Genomic DNA, 6,194 nt, shown 5'->3' on the forward strand with positions numbered 1-6,194 from the left:
CTATTCTATACTGTTATGTGCATTTCAGGAAGGTCCAAGAGCCCTGCCATGGATAAAGTTGCACTTGCTAGTCTGAATGTAAGCAGTACATGCCTGGTTGGTATAAATCTGTTAATAAAGCTGCTGTAAATAAAAGACCCCAATGGCTGAAATAGCTGAGGGTTAAAGTGAGGGGGGAAAAAAAAACCTCACAAAAGTGTGATTCTGGGTTTGCTTGGAGAGGAGAGTTTAGCTCTCACATAGCTGTGGAGCTAGCAGGGGCTCTACACAATTTTGCTTACAGCAGGTTGCTACAGAGATTGGGCTTTAGGACTGAGATATAAACACATCTTAAGCAACCTTGATAGCAATGCAAGCTGGGGGATGATGGCACTGAGAGCAGCCCTGCAGAAAAGGACTTGAGGGTGCTGGTGGATGAAAAGTTGGACATGAGCCAGCAGTGTGCACTTGGCATTCCAGAAGGCCAATGGCAACCTGGGCTGCATCTAAAACAGCATGGTCAGCAGGTCGAGGGAGGTGATTCTGCCACTCTGCTCTGCTCTGGTGAGACCTCACCTGGAGTACAGCATCCAGCCCTGGAGCCCCCAACACAGCAAGGACATAGACCTGGTGGAGTGGGCCACAAAGATGCTCAGAGGGCTGGAACACCCCTGCTACAGGGGCAGACTGAAAGGATTTGGGTTGTTCAGCCTGGAAAGAAAAAGGCTCTGGAGACCTTAGAGCTACATTTCAGTATCTGAAGGGGACCTGGAGGCAGGCTGGGGAGGGACTGTTCAGAAGGGCCTGTGGGGATAGGGTGAGGGTTTGAAACTGAGCAGGGGAGATTCAGGCTGGACATCAGGAGGAAGTTCTTTACAATGAGAGTGGTGAAACACTGGAACAGGTTGCCCAGAGATGTGGTTGAGGTCCCATTTCTGCACACATTCAAGTTGAGACTTCACGTGGTCCTGGGCAGGTGATCTAGTTGGAGGTGTCCCTGCTGGCTGCAGGGGGGGCTGGACAAGATGACCTTTGAGGGTTCCTTCCAACTCAGTGCAATCTGTGAATCTTAGCAGAAAGGTCCAGTGAAAAGGGAAACTTAGCAGCTGGCACAGCAATGGAGTTAGGACATTTGTGCTCTGCTTAGGGTCACATTGCTCCTCTCTCCCTGAAGATAAGCATGGCAGGAAGTTTCTCACCCCAAATGGCACTGGGCAGGTATTGAGTACATATGAAAGGCAGCTGTCATGCACCCCCCCCCCCCCCCCAGAGAACAGAACTCTTAGGAACAAAATGCTTTTTTTCAGTCAGCTTTTGTGCTGTGGCTTCTCACTTTTCCCTCAGGCAGTCTCCATGGGGCAGCTCCCTCCTCTCCCCCTTGCTCTGAAAGGTCACCAGCTTTCTGTTTTGGGCCCATTTTGGGCCACTGCTCTTTCTAGTCTGCTTTGGATCACAGGATCAGAGTATGTTAGGGGTTGGAAGAGACCTCTGGAAATCATCAAGTCCAACCTCCTGCCAGAGCAGGACCAAAGAATCCAACACAGGTCACACAGGAATGCATCCAGATGTGGCTTGAAAGTCTCCAGAGAAGGAGAATCCACAGCCTCTCTGGTCAGCCTGTTCCAGTGCTCTGTGACCCTCATAGTGAAGAAGTTCTTCCTCATGTTGAGGTGGACCCTCCTGTGCTGTAGTTTCCATCCATTGCCCCTTGTCCTATCCCAGGGCACAAGTGAACAGAGGCTGTCCCTGTCCCTTCCTTCCTGACCCCCAGCCCTCAGATATTGATAGACATTGATCAGATCCCATCTCAGTCTTCTCCTTTCCAGACTAAAGAGCCCCAGGGCTCTCAGCCTTTCAACAGGCAGCTCTCCAGTCCCTTCTTCATCCTTGTAGCTCTCCATTGGACTCCAGCAGATCCCTGTCCCTCTTGAACTGAGGAGCACAGAACTGGATGCAATAGTCCAGGTGAGGTCTCACCAGGGCAGAGCAGAGGGGGAGGAGAACCTCCCTGGATCTGCTGGACACACTCTCAAATACAGCTATTTTAAAGGTGCCCAGTGCTAGAAGAATAAACCTGACAGATTTCAAAGCATGATCTGGTGTTTCCTGGTGTGCCTTCCAAGCAACATCTGACAAAGGCCAACTTCTGTGGGCCACCCTAATCAGCTTTTCCAGAGGCCAAGGGCTTCCAGATGAAATTACTGGTGCTGCAGGCCGTAGGAGTGGAAGCCAGAAGCTGTTTTCTGCACATGCCATGGAACTGTAACCTAATACTCAACCAAATTGTGTAGCATGCCCAGGGCCAGCTGCAGAAAGCACACAATTCAGCTCACCATAAAGTATGCACTCAAACCACATTAGAGAAATCATCCCCTACAGACACCCTTCTGCTCCATTCCCAACCATGCAGGCAGCCACAGATAACTCAGAAGCAGCTGCCCATGCTGTAGGCATGGCAAACTCAAGAGCTGTAGGTTTCTGGCATGTTTGAGGTTCAATAGTCCAACCATCAAGACTGGGAGCCTTTCTCACCCCCACAGCAGCTGGACAGTCAGTTCAAAGCTGCTAGGACACATCTGGCCCATTCCCCAGCTTTCTGAAGACATGGACTACTGGCATGCCTGAGGACGTGAGGGGACTTTCATAGAACCACAGAATTGGGTTGGCTGGAAGGGTTTGGATTAAATCAAATGCATGGGCATGAAATAAATGCATGGAGGCTGGGGAGAGGCCTCGAGCACAAGCCCTACGAGGAGAGGCTGAGGGAGCTGGGGTTGTTTAGCCTGGAGAAGAGGAGGCTCAGGGCAGACCTTCTTGCTGTCTGCAACTACCTGAAGGGAGGTTGCAGCCAGGAGGGGGATGGTCTCTTCTCCCAGGCAACCAGCACCAGAACAAGAGGACAGAGTCTCAAGCTGCACCACAGGAAGTTTAGGCTGGAGGTGAGGAGAGTTGTTAGCCATTGGAATGTGCTGCCCAGGGAGGTGGTGCAGTCACCGTCCCTGGAGGTGTTCAAGAGGGGATTGGACGTGGCACTTGGTGCCATGGGTTAGTCATGAGGTCTGTGGTGACAGGTTGGACTTGATGATCTCTGAGGTCTCTTCCAACCTTGGTGATTCTGTGACACAGCAGTGGCCATGATGCTGCAGGGATGGGAGGCTGTGTCATGGATGTGCTGGAGGCAGCAGGCACTGTAGGTTTTACATCCTGCTCAGGTACCAGAAGTGTAAATAGCTGGGAACAAGACAGCACAGAATCATAGAATTGATTGGGTTGGAAAAGACCTTTGAGATCATCAGGTCCAACCATCAACCCAGCACCACCATGGCCACTAAACCATGTCCCCAAGTGCCACATCATAGAATCACAGAACAGTTTGGGTATCCAGGCATCCAGTCCACCCCTGCTGCAGTCAGCAGGGACATCCTCCACTATAGCAGGTTACTCAGAGCCTTGGTCAGCCTGACCCTGAAGATCTCCAGGGATGAGGCCTCAGTGACCTCCCTGGGCAATGTGCTGCAGTGTTCTATGTGCCTTGAACACCTCCAGGGAGGGTGACTCCACCACCTCCCTGGGCAACCTGCTGCAGTGTTCTATGTGCCTTGAACACCTCCAGGGAGGGTGACTCCACCACCTCCCTGGGCAACCTGCTGCAGTGTTCTATGTGCCTTGAACACCTCCAGGGAGGGTGACTCCACCACCTCCCTGGGCAACCTGCTGCAGTGCCTGAGCTCTCTTACAGGACAGAATTTTTCCCTAATCTCCAACCTTAACTTCCCCTGGCTCAATTTTAGGCTACAGTGGAGTACCTTACTTCATCATCTCCAGAGGAAGTCTCCTAACCTGCTGGAGGGGACATAAGCCAGGGTTGGATCTGTACTTTGTGCATATGAGCCAGCAGTGTGTTCAGGTGGGCAAGAAGGCCAGCAGCATCCTGGCTTGTATCAGCAACAGTGTGGCCAGCAGGAGTAGCGCTGGGATCATTACATAGTGCTGGGTGATAGGTTGGACTCAATGATCTCAAAGGTCTTTTCCAACCTGGTCAATTCAATTCAATTCAATTCAATTCAATTCAATTCAATTCAATTCAATTCAATTCAATTCTGTTCTATTCTATTTTGTTCTGTTCTGTTCTATTCTAGTCTAGTCCATTCCATTCCAATTCCAATTTATTCTATTCCATTTCTATTCTATTCCACTCTATTCTACTCTATTCTATTCTATTCTATTCTATTTCTATTCTATTCTAATTCTATTCTATTATATTCTATTTTCTATTCTAAATTTCCATTCCATTCCATTCCTATTTCTATTCTATTCCATTCCATTCCTATTTGTATTCCATTCCATTCCATTCCATTCCATTCCATTCCATTCCATTCCTATTTCTATTCCATTCCCTTCCCCTGTACTAGGCACTGGTGAGGCCACAGCTCAAATATTGGCTTCAGTTTTGGGCTCATCATTAGAAGAAAGACATTTGAGGTGCTGGAGTGTGTTCACAGAAGAGCAACAAAGCTGGTGAAGGGTCTAGAGGAAAAGGTTCTGAGTGGCTGAGGGAACTGGGGCTGTTTAGCCCAGAGAAAAGGAGGCTCAGTGGAGACCTCATGGCTGAAAAGAGATTCTAGCAGAGAAGCTGAAGCCCAGCTGTGAGGAACTGGAGGACATAAAATGCTGCACCAAAAGGACCAGCCTGGCCTGGGACGGCAGGGGAGAGACAAGCGCAGCACCTCGCAGCTTGCTTTGGGAGCAGACACAGCTCAGCAGCGTGACAGAGCACCAGTGGAGAGCAGCAGTGGAAGAATCTATGCCTTTTATTTCTTTATTTCAGAAAAAATACTTCTGTTGAGTGTATCACAAAAGTCATTGAACGACAAACGACGACAAACACCATCCGTACAAAACCCGCAGTGACAGGAAGGATCAATCCAACAGGATAAAAGAGCAGAGGCTGTTACTTCCCAAACCCCCCTCCTCCCACCCCCCTCATTCCCCCTTCCAAAATCAGGAAAGTTGTACTAAAGCATAAATATGAAAAACCAGACATTATTCCTCGAGTTCCTTTGCTGAAGTTTGGTCTGTTGAGTTCAACAGGTTCAAAGGCAAACTGCTTGCCCCTGCCTGGCTATGACAACAAGAACCCCCCACAGCCCTGGGGTGAGGAAACAAACTTCACCCCTTGAGTACAAAGCCTGCCAAACCATCTGTTACATGCTCATGAAGTTTGCCAGAAGGCTGGAAATCAAACCCCACAAACTCCATCTACTGCTGACACGAGTCGAGGTCCACCTACCAAGACTTCACCTAAGGCAAGAGATGAGGCTGCTGTAAATCCCCACACGCTGCAGCAAAGGCAGGGTGGCTACTGGCTTCAGGAGTCATTTGGAGGTATCCTAGAGTAGTCCTTTTTCCCTCTGACCATGAAGCCTACCAAAAAGATGTTTCTAAATGGTGAATGAAGGGTAAGGAGACCTACAGGGGAACTGGAACTTGACTTCTTTACGACTAACTCAACCATGATCAGTGGGAAAGAAATGATCCTAAACAAACAAACAACAACAGAAAATATGCAACTGTAATGCCCCTTAAGAGTCACTCCAAAAGTCTATGTGAAATGCTACATCTGTTCTTCCTCTGCCCCTTTCTCTTCCCAAGCCCATTCCCAAGCTAACTAAGGCCAGAAGAAGAACTACTTCTGGGCTGTGACAAGCATGGAAAACACTATGCTTCACACCCCAAATCCCAGACTACTCATCCCCAGCCTTCTCAGGCTGGACAATGGACACAGACTACAGAAATGGCCTCAGACCCACAAGGAAGGGTGCAAGCAGCAGTGTCATGCTGGAAGCAAAGACTTGCTCTGGTCTCTAACACTTTCTGCACTGTGCTGGACAAGAGTTCTTGTCTGGGGTTGGATCTCCTCTGCAGAAGACACAGGGCTTGGAGAAGAGGAGGCCTGAGAAGAGCAGCCACTGAAGGGAGGTGAGCTTGTGGCATCTTTGTACGCAGAGTGGTCAAGGGAAGACTGGGACTGCTAAGGGCTTGCAGTGAAAAGTACTCCTGTGTGGAAAAGGAAAAGCTCTTTGGGCTGAAGAGCAGGCTGGACCTGCTAAGAGATGACATGGACAGAGAAGCAGTTCCTGCAGGCTCCCAGCTGAGGGATGTTGCTTGCACGAGGAAAGAGGCCGAAGCAGCCCCCGGCGGCCTCGGATGGGGGG

The sequence above is a fragment of the Dryobates pubescens genome, chromosome 3 (assembly GCF_014839835.1).
Source record: "Dryobates pubescens isolate bDryPub1 chromosome 3, bDryPub1.pri, whole genome shotgun sequence".
NCBI classification, from domain to species: domain Eukaryota; kingdom Metazoa; phylum Chordata; class Aves; order Piciformes; family Picidae; genus Dryobates; species Dryobates pubescens.